The sequence below is a fragment of the Mandrillus leucophaeus genome, unplaced genomic scaffold (genome assembly GCF_000951045.1).
Source record: "Mandrillus leucophaeus isolate KB7577 unplaced genomic scaffold, Mleu.le_1.0 Scaffold190, whole genome shotgun sequence".
In the NCBI taxonomy this organism is placed as follows: domain Eukaryota; kingdom Metazoa; phylum Chordata; class Mammalia; order Primates; family Cercopithecidae; genus Mandrillus; species Mandrillus leucophaeus.
Genome location: NW_012101921.1, coordinates 3,999,713 through 4,010,674, shown reverse-complemented (window position 1 = coordinate 4,010,674; position 10,962 = coordinate 3,999,713). Strand labels below are relative to the sequence as shown.

The 10,962-nt window shown below is 44.1% G+C and overlaps 1 pseudogene; it reads right to left on the bottom strand.

Annotated features, from left to right (window-relative positions):
- Positions 1-1,481: 1,481 nt before the first annotated feature.
- Positions 1,482-6,037, bottom strand: LOC105538375 (annotated as a pseudogene).
- Between the last annotated feature and the right edge of the window lie 4,925 nt (positions 6,038-10,962).

The window sequence follows — 10,962 nt, the reverse complement described above, 5'->3', positions numbered from 1 at the left end:
GCCACAGGAAAGAACTACCTGGGCCTAGACATGTTCAAAATGGCGGCTCCATCTCCCCTTCTCTGCCAGCCACGTGTACAGTAAGGAGCAGACAAGATGGCCTCAGCGGAGGGGAGAGTTCATTTGCATAATAGGATTAGGGTGGGGCCACCAGCCTTCCATGTGTGCTATGTAAATGTCACACCTGGCCCAAAAAACCTGTGAGCCCTACCTAAATCTGACATGGCCTCCTCAAGCTGGACTATCAAATCTGGCGTGTCCACCACCAGCTGACCTTTTCCTCTTGGAAGTCCCTTCTTTCTCACTAAAGAGAGAGCTATTTTCCTTTCTCTTTCTCCTTCTTTTGCTATTAAACATCTGCTCCTGGCCAGGCACAGTGGCTCAGGCCTAGTAATCCCAGCACTTTAGGAGGCCAAGGCGGGTAGATCACCTGAGGTCAGGAGTTGGGGACAAGCCTGACCAACATGAAGAAACCCCGTCTCTACTTAAAAATACAAAATTAGCTGGGTGGGGAGGGTTGTGCCTGTAATCCCAGCTACTCAGGAGGCTAAGGCAGGATTGTTTGAGCCCAGGAGGTCAAGACTGCAGTGAGGTGTGATCACCCTACTGCACTCCAGCCTAGGTGACAGAGTGAGTGAGGCTCAAAACAAAAAAAGAATATACACCATACTTTATAAGTGGGCATGTGAGATTTTTTTCATTTGTTTTTGGCTATTATAAATAAAACTGCTACAAGCAATCACGTACAACTCTTTCTAAGAATATAGCTTCCTTTTCTCTTAGGAACCAACTAGCAGTGAAATAGCTGGATAATATGGTAAGTGTATAGTTAATTTTTAAGAAACTGCCAAACTGTTTTGGTAAGTAGTTGTATCGAGACAGGAGAATAGGGTTTGAAGGCAGGGAACGTAAGGCTGTTTCACTCAGCGTTCCTAGAACTAAACTGAAAGGAAAACCCTAATTTTCCATGCCTAAATCACAAAAACCAGAGGCTACTCCCTTTACAAATCCCCCACCTTTTCTGCCAGGCAAGGGAAATTGACTGTCAGCAACCAATCAGACTGATTGCGGGTGAAGTCTTCCTTTGCAACTTTGTAACTTCACTCCAGCCTCTGAATGGTTGCTGTCCACAACCAATCAGACTGATTGTGGGCCGAGTCTTCGTTTGCATAGAAGTGTAACTTTGTAACTTCACCCTAGCCTCTGATTGGTTGCTTTCTGCAACCAATCATATGTTTGCACAGGAGTGTAACTTTTGTAACCACGTCATCCTCTGGTTGGCTGCTTTCTGCAACCTAACAGACTGATTGTGGGCTACCACTTCATTTACCTGAGGTGAGCATGAAGTGGCCAATGGGAAACTTCTAGAGGGTATTTGGACCGGAGAAGATTCTGTATCGGTGCCCTTGAGCCGCTGCTCGGCCTGCTCCCACGCTGTGGAGTGTACTTTCGTTTTCAATAAATCCCTGATTTCGTTTTTTTTTTTTTTTTTTTACACCAGTTATCAAATGATCCTTTATTGAAATATTTTCCTTTGTGCTTAACTGGCTGGGCATTCCACAGCACCACTGTTGATGTCATCTATGATGTCATGAGGGTGGCGCCATCAACATTACAACCCACAGAGTGGGCAGGCCCCAGGATCTCTTTAATGGTTCCAGAGAGTTCTCTGGCTAAGGATCGGTGCCGCATCTGACGAGCAATGTTGACGATCTCATCAAAAGTGATACTCCCACTGTGTTTAATGTTTTTCTGTTTCTTTCTGTCTCTTGGTGGTTCCTTGAGGGCTTTGATGATCAGGGCAGAGGCAGAAGGTATCACCTCAATCTGGGCCCGTCTGTCCTGAATGGTGAGTTTCACTGTAATCCTCAGGCCCTTTGTCACCTGTTGCCTTGGCAATGTCATCACCAACTTTTTTTGGAGACAGACCCAGGGGGCCGATCTTGGGGGCCAGGGCAGAAGTGGCACCGACTTCACCTCCGGTACACGACTTTGATCTTGTTGGGGTCCAACTTCGGCGGCATGGTGGAGGCGGCTGGTGTCAGATGAACCCAGATTTGGGACGACGAAGAAAGTTACATCTTGGCCTCCTCCGAGCCCAAAGGTGAGACAGCTGCTTTCGTTCTTTTGTTGCTTCATTCTTTCTTTGCTGGGCGTTTTGTCCAATTCTTTGTTCAAAACGCCAAGAATCTGGACAATTTGCAGCCATGACCCTCTACCGGTGACAGTATCATTTTGTGTCGCCTTCATTGGCCTATGAGAGTGTGAATTCTTCCACATTCTGGCCAGCACATGGTCTGTTGTCTGTTTAATTTCAGTGATTCTAGTAGGTAGGTAGTGATGTCTCCTTATGGTTTTAATTTGTACTTCTCTAAAGACTAATGGTGTTGAGCATGTTTTCATGTGCTTATTTGCCATCCATATGTCTTCCTTGGTGGACCTGATGCTGGCAGCCAGCTGGGTGGGGAGTGGGGCTGGGGGCGTCTCTGTTCTCAATACCTGTATTGCTTCAATGTAGTCTCCATGTTGGCTACTGTGGGTGTCTTCATAGCATGCTGGCTTGGTACCAAATGTTAAGTGTCCCAGTTGAGACAGCAGGCAAGGCAGAAACGATATCCTTTTTGTGACCTAGCCTCAGAACTTACATAGCTTGTTTTTGACTGTACTTTATGTGCCAAGCCCAGAGACAGTGTGTGAAGGGACTAAGAAGTTACAAGGCAAAGGGCATAGATACAGGAGGCTACAAATTGGGCTATTCATGCAATTATCTGTTGTGTATTTTTTATTGTAGTAGAAACACATAAAATTTATCATCTTAATCATTTTTAAGTATACAGTTCAGAGTGTTAAGTATATTCACATTGCTGTGAAACCAATCTCCAGAACTTTTTCATCTTGCAATCTGAAACTGTATATATCCTTTAAACAACGCCCCCTTGCCTCCCCTCAGCCCAGGGTAACCAACATTCTACTTTGTTTCTATGAATTGACCATTGCAGATATATAAGTGCAATCCTATAGCATTTGTCTTTTTGTGATTGGCTTATTTCACTTAGCACAATGTCTTCAAGGTTCATATATGTAGCATGTGACAGGATTTCTTTCCTTTTTATTTTTTTTAATAAACAAGATCTTGCTCTGTTGCCCAGGCTGGAGGGCAGTGGTACAATCATAGCTCACTGTAGCTTTGAACTCCTGGGCTCAAGCGATCCTCCTGCCTCAGCCTCCTAAGTAGCTGGGACTACAGGCATGCACCACCACATCCAGCTAATTTTTATTTTTGGTAGAGATGGGGGTCTCACTATATTGCCCAGGCTGGTCTCAAACTCCTGGCCTCAGGCAATCCTCCTGCCTTGGCCTCCCAAAGTGCTAGGATCACAGGCATGAGCCACTGTGTCTGGCCTTTCCTTTTCAAGGCTGGATAATATTCCATTGTATGTATATACTACATTTTGTTTATCCATTCATCAGTCAAACACTTGGTTTGCTTCCATCTTTTGGCAATTGTGAATAACACTGCTATGAACATGAGTGTGCAAATATTTCTTTGAGACCCTGCTTTCAATTCTTTTGGATATATATTCAAAAGTGAGACTGCTGTGCCATATGGTAGTTCTATTTTTAATTTTTTGAGAACTGTTAATACTGTTTTCTATAGCAGTTACCCCATTTTACAATCCCACTAACAATGCATGGGGGCTTCAACTTTGCAACATCCTCATCAACACTTGTTATTTTCTGTTTTGTTTTGTTTTGTTTTGTATTTTGATAGTAGCCATCCCAATGAGTGTGAGGTGATGGCTCAATGTGGTTTTGACTTGCATTTCTCTAATGAAACTGGTGATGTTGAGCATCTTTTCATGTGTCCTCATTGGCTATTTGGATATCATCTTTGGAGAAATGTCTGTTCAAGTCCTTTGCCCATCTTTTTATCAGGCTATTGGATATTTTGTTGCTGAGTTGTAAAAATGCTTTCATTTATATTTCCAAGAGGCACTGGTACAGCCTGAGCTGAAAGCTTCAGCCTGATGACAAGCAAGTGTTTCTGTGTATCTCAGACCCAAGTTTGTGACAATCACAGCTAGGGGATTTCAGTGGCCATTTCAACTTCTTCCTGGTGGCCAACCCTCCAGGCTTGACAAATCAACACAAAACACACCCAAACAGAAAAGCATAATCTGATCCTTACATGACGTCATTGGCCAACAATGTAAGTGAATTCACGGTGTAATGGGCTGGTTTATAAAGGATCTTACCCATAGGGTGTCTCAGCTCTTTACTGCTTAAACATTTAGTTCTCAAAAAGAATCCAGAATCACAAAAGAAACAATGACACATTATATCTGGTCTTTAACAAAGTTCTATTGAAAAAATCACCCAACAGCTAAATGCCACATTTAATGCCCTGTGACAAATATTTCTAATTCAGACACATGAGCTGTTCTGGAAAACTTCTAATTAGGAGCATGGATAGACATTGTACTGCCACGAATAGTCTCACTGCAAATTCAAAGAGCATAAATTACACAGTCACATGTTACTTTCAAATTGCTGCCAGTCATCTGAGAACACTGTGTGTTAGAACTTCATCGGGACACAAACATTATTCTCTGCCATCTTACAGCTGGGGAAATGTGGTTCTTGGATGCGGAGTGAATTCCTCAATTCCCAGGCCAGTCCGGTATCCCTGGGAGAGGCCGTATGACTCTCTGACCTTTAATGGTCACTCTCATGGCAAGGCCTGACAAAAGGCCAGCAAAGATTCAGCACGGCTATGGGTGCTGGGTCAGGGACTCTGAGTTCACATATCACAGAAACGCATGCCAATATAGGTTGGAAAGACACAAAATGTGTCATACCTTTAGGAATTTGCTTTACCCACATCTAGGCTTGTGTGTAAAACCATTCTGAATGTGTGTCTTTAAAATAAAACCCACTGACCCTACACAATCTGTCAGACTATTAACCTCAAAACACTCATCTCATACTTCTAAAGCTATCAATGGCTTCTCATTATAAAGAGAACAAATGCCAATATCTTAGCTTAGAAGTCTAAGCTACAGTTTATGCTCAAAATATATTTCCAATCTTATTGCTTTCTTAGTGTTTCCAAATCAGGCTCTGTGCTCCAGCCGGTCAGTGCTGCCGAGGGGTCCCTCACTACAGAACGTGAGCACCTCAGTCTGGACATTTTCTCCCTCCTGTCTTTGAGGCCCAGCTCCAGCCTCCATCCCCCTACCACCAACATCAGTCCAGCAGACACTGATCCAGCCCAGTCTGAGTCATATATTTGTACAATCATCCTTATAATAGTAGCTTTTTTCTTTCTTTCTTTCTTTTTTGAGACAGGGTCTCACTCTGTCACCCAGGCTGGAGAGCAGTGGCATGATCTCGGCTCACTGCAACCTCCGCCTCCGGGTTCAAGCAATTCTCCTGCCTCGGCCTCTGAGTAGCTGGGACTACAGGCGCACACCACCACGCCCAGTTAATTTTTTTGTAGTTTTAGTAGAGATGGGGTTTCACCATATTGCCTAGGCTGGTGTCAAACTCCTGACCTCAGGTGATCTGCCTGCCTAGGCCTCCCAAAGTGCTGGGATTACAGGCGTAAGCCACTGCGACTGGCATGGTAACTGTTTTTTTGTTTGTTTGTTTGTTTGTTTTGAGACGGAGTCTCTCTCTGTCACCCAGGCTGGAGTGCAGTGGCACAATCTTGGCTCACTGCAACCTCCGCCTCCCGGGTTCAAGCGATTCTTCTGCCTCAGCCTCCTGAGTAGCTGCAACTAAAGGCACCAGCCACCATGCTCGGCTAATTTTTGTATTTTCAGTAGAGATGGGGTTTCACCATATGGGCCAGGCTGGTCTTGAACTCCTGATCTCATGATCTGCCCACCTCGGCCTCCCTAAGTGCTGGGATTACAGGTGTGAGCCACTGCGCCCAGCGGTAGCTATTTTAATATATGATTTTGTTCTGTCTTCCCACCCTAGGCACTGTGAGTTGTACCTGTTGCCACAGTGAATAGTTCAGAGCTTTGCCCATGGTCACAGAATCTGGCTGAGGAAAGGATCTTGAGGTTCCAGGTTCTTCTCAAAGGACTTCTTAAACTGTAATGTGCATATGATTTTCCTGGAGATTTTGTTAAAACACAGGTTTTGATTCAGTAGATTTTGGGTGGAGCCTGGGATTCTGCATTTCTGACCACCTCCCAGGTGACATCAGTGCTGTGGTCCCTAGACTGCACTTGCATGAGGTTGCAAACATAAAAACCTGCAGGATTGGGATGGCACACTCACATGAATGAAGCAGGCAGGGTGAGATGCAGTAGAAAATGGTGGGGATGATGGCAAACTAGAGGCTCATGCCATGCCCACAGGGCCACAGCCACTGTGCTCCAGCAACATGTGGGCTCAAGATGGCCAGATCTAATTTTTCTAGGGAAGCTGCAAATGTGTATTAACAAGTAAAATTCCACACATTTTAAATGTTGCCAATTCACTCAAATCCACGTTTGATTTAAAGGACCTTTTGTGTGATGGAATAATACTCCGAGTCTTTGCTCTTCTGAGGTTATAACTGTCTCTCTATACCAGGGTTTATTCACACAACAGCATTCTTCAAACAGCAACAAAAAAAATTAGTTAGAAAAAAAATCTGTGGCTTTATCAATAGTCAACCTGCTAGTTTGTGTGTTCTTTTTTTTTTTTTTTGAGACAGTCTCACTGGAATGCAACGGCATGATCTTAGTTCACTGCAACCCATGCCTCCCGGGTTCAAGCGATTCTCCTGCCTCAGCCTCCCGAGTAGTTGGGATTACAGGTGCCCACCACCATGCCCGGCTAATTTTTGTATTTTTTAGTAGAGACGGGATTTCACCATGTTGGTCAGGCTGGTCTCGAACTCCTGATCTCAGGTGAGCCACCCGCCTCAGCCTCCCAAAGTGCTGGGATTACAGGCGTGAGCCACCACGCCCAGTCAGTTTGTGCATTCAATTAGAACAATGGTTCCCAAATTTTGGGATTTCATAGGCAAGGAAAATTCCCAAAAAAGTCCAACAATATTTTAGAAGCCAAAGTAGGGTGCCTACATCTTATTTTGCTCAATAAAGATATTTACAAATAATTTGGCTGGGTGTGATGGCTGTAATCCCAGCACTTTGGGAGCCTGAGGCGGGTGGATCAGTTGAGGTCAGGAGTTCGAGACCAGCCTGGCCAACATGGTGAAACCCTGTCTCTATTAAAAAATACAAAAATTGGCCGGGCGTGGTGGCTTACACCTCCCAGCAATTTGGGAGGCCAAGGCAGGCAGATCACTTGAGGTCGGGAGTTCAAGATCAGTCTGACCAACATGGAGAAACTCCATCTCTACTAAAAATATAAAATTAGCTGGGCATGGTGGCACATGCCTGTAATCCAAGCTACTTGGGAGACTGAGGCAGGAGAATCGCTTGAACCTGGGAGGTGGAGATTGCAGTGAGCTGAGATCATGCCACTGCACTCCAGCCTGGGCAACAGAGCGAGAGTCCGTCTCAAAAAAAAAAAAAAAAAAAAAAAAAAAAAAAAAAAAAAAGGCTGGGCATGGTGGCTCATGCCTGTAATCCCAGCACTTTGGGAGACCAAGGCGGGAGGATCACAAGGTCAGGAGTTCGAGACCAGCCTGGCCAACATGGTGAAACACCATCTCTACTAAAAATACAAAAATTAGCCAGGCCTAGTGACACGCGCCTGTAGTCCCAGCTACTTGGGAGACTGAGGCAGGAGAATCGCTTGAACCTAGGAGGCAGAGGTCGCAGTGAGCCGAGATCACTCCAGTATACTCCAGCCTGGGCAACAGAGCGAGAGTCCGTCTCAAAAAAAAAAAAAAAAAAAAAAAAAAAAAAAAAAAAAAAGGCTGGGCATGGTGGCTCATGCCTGTAATCCCAGCACTTTGGGAGACCAAGGCGGGAGGATCACAAGGTCAGGAGTTCGAGACCAGCCTGGCCAACATGGTGAAACACCATCTCTACTAAAAATACAAAAATTACCTGGACGTGGTGGCACACGCCTGTAGTCCCGGCTACTTGGGAGGCTGAGGCATGAGAATCACTTGAACCTGGGAAGCAGAGGTGCAGTGAGCCGACATCGTGCCAATGCACTCCAGCCTGGGCGACAAAAGCAAGACTCCATCTCTAAAATAATAATAATAATAAATAAATAAGGGTGAGAAATGTTGGCGCACAGGGTCTGAGAAAGAGTGCAGCTCCAACACAGAAGGTAAGTTTGTGCCAATATTTGAGGAGTCTTTTTTTCCACTCTCAGACTGCTTTTGAACTTGCTAAATTTGGCCTTTTTCCCCTGTTCTCTTATATAGGAATCTAGGAATTTATATAGAAGAGAATTCTAGGCCTGGCTTAGAAGACATGTGAAAATGAAATTTTGTATTTGGAACACTGTAAGCTAATAGGCAGCCTGGGTGACAGAGCGAGACTCTGTCTCAAAAAAACAATAACAATAAAAATAAAATAAAAATAATATCTCATCTCCTCCCAGTATCTTATTTTGTGAAGGACATTATAAAACATGCAGAAAAAAATATAATCTTACATCAAAGGATAGCTCTTTTAAGTAGAATAAATGGTAGCTTTATGGAAAATCTACATTTTCTTTTTTTCTTTTTTTTAAGAAAGACTCTGGCTCTGTCTCCCAGGCTGGGAGTGGCTCAGTCTTGGCTCACTGCAACCTCTACCTCCTGGACTCAACCCCTCAGTCTCCCCAGTAGCTGGGACTACAGGAGCACACCACCATGCCTGGCTAATTTTTGTATTTTTGTAGAGATGGGATTTCGCCATGTTGGCCAGGCTGGTCTTGAACTCCAGAGGTCAAGGAATCCACCCACCTCCCAGAGTGCTAGGATTTCAGGCGTGAGTCACCACACATGGCAGGCCTTACTTTTCTAATTGTATGATGGACATGTGCAAACTTTGACCCAAGTTCTGGTTTTGGGGAACCATTGATTATCAGAGCCATCCTATTGACAGGTAAGAAAAAGTGGGACAAGAAAGATTCCATGACCTGCTCGGAGTCTCATGCTTTCAGGGCATAGCCTAGTGCTCCCTGTGCTCTTGCTGATGGAGTTATAATTTCGTGATAATTCATCTTCACTCAGCATGTTGAAATAGGAAAGTACAGGTTTTGAGCCAGATTGACATGGGTATGAATCTCAGATCAGCAACTTCCGAGCTTTGTAGTCTTAGATAAGTTACTCAGTCTCTTTATTTTTTTTCATCTGTTACTTACTTTATTTTTATTTATTTTTATTTTTTGAGATGGATTTTTGCTCTTGTTGCCCAGGATGGAGTGCAATGGCCTGGTCTCAGCTCAGTGCAACCTCTGCCTCCTGGGTTCAAGTGGTTCTCCTACCACAGCCTCCCAAGTAGCTGGGATTACAGGTGCACGCCACCACGCCTGGCTTAGTTTTGTATTTTTAGTAGAGATGGGGTTTCACCATGTTGGCCAGGCTGGTCTCAAACTCCTGACCTCAGGTGATTCACCTGCCTTGGTCTCCCAAAGCGCTGGGATTACAGGCATTAGCCACCACGTCTGGCCTGTTACACTTATTTTATAAGGTTGTTATGAAGATTAAATAAAATACCACATAAAACTACCTCCCAGTGGTAACGGGCTCCTCTTGTAAAAATTGGTCAGCTCCCTCACTAGCAAAGAGCGTTGCATAGCAAGGCCTATATCATGGATAAAAGTTGTCATTGTTAAAATAAGTATGATAATAAAATTACAGTTAGTATTAAGGTCTATATCTCAGGACAATGGGGTCTACTCACTACATTTACAGAACTAAAGGGAACATCTCAAATTGTTCTTTACAAGATAAGAATGATCTCCTTGGAAGTAATTTCCCTTTCCCTTTTCCTTTCCCTTTCCTCCTTTCCTTTCCTGTTACCTTTCCTTTCCTTCTCTCTTTTCCTTTCTTTTTTTAACAGGGTCTTGCTCTGTTGCCCAGGCTGGAGTGCAGTGGTGCAATCTTGGCTCACTGCAACTTCTGCCTCCTAAACTCAAGTGATCGTCCAACCAGGGTACTCCACCATGCTTGACTAATTGTTTTTGGTTTTTTTGTTGTTGTTGTTTGTTGGTTGGTTGATTTTGTAGAGACGGGTCTCCCTATATTGCCTAGGCCAGTCTTGAACTCTTGGGCTCAAGAGATCCTCACGCCTTGGGCTTCCAAAGTGCTGGGATTACAGGTGTGAGCACCTAGTGGAAGTAATTTTTCTATCCTCACTTATCCCAAAAAGCAGCTAGAAAATTCTCTCACTAAATAAGAAATAAATACTAGTTTTACTCGATAGTAAACACTGAGTAAGAGGAGACTAGAACAACAAAACATTATATATTCACCATAATATCTTTTTTATTTCTCTTTCCTTCTTTCCATCCTTTAAAATATATTTGTTTAATATAACTGATATGACTGTGAGGACAAAGACTCTTAGTTCTTCTAAGTTCTATTTATTTTATTTTATTTTTTGAGATGGAGTCTCGTTTTATCGCCCAGGCTGGAGTGCAGTGGCACAATCTCAGCTCACTGCAACCTCTGCCTCCTGGGTTCAAGTGATTCTCCTGCCTCAACCTCCCAAGTAGCTGGGATTACAGGAGCACACTACCATGCCCAGCTAATTGTTTTTATTTATTATTATTATTGTTATTTTCTTTTTTTGAGATGGAGTCTCACTCTGTCTCCTAGGTTGAAGTGCAGTGGCACGATCTTGCTCACTGCAACCTCCGTCTTCTGGGTTCAAATGATTCTCCTGCCTCCGCCTCCTGAGTAGCTGTGACTACAGGTGCGTGCCACCATGCCCGGCTAATTTTTTTGTATTTTTAGTAGAGAGGGGGTTTCACCATGTTAGCCAGGATGGTCTCGATCTCCTAACCTTGTTATCCGCCTGCCTCAGCCACCCAAAATACTGGGATTACAGG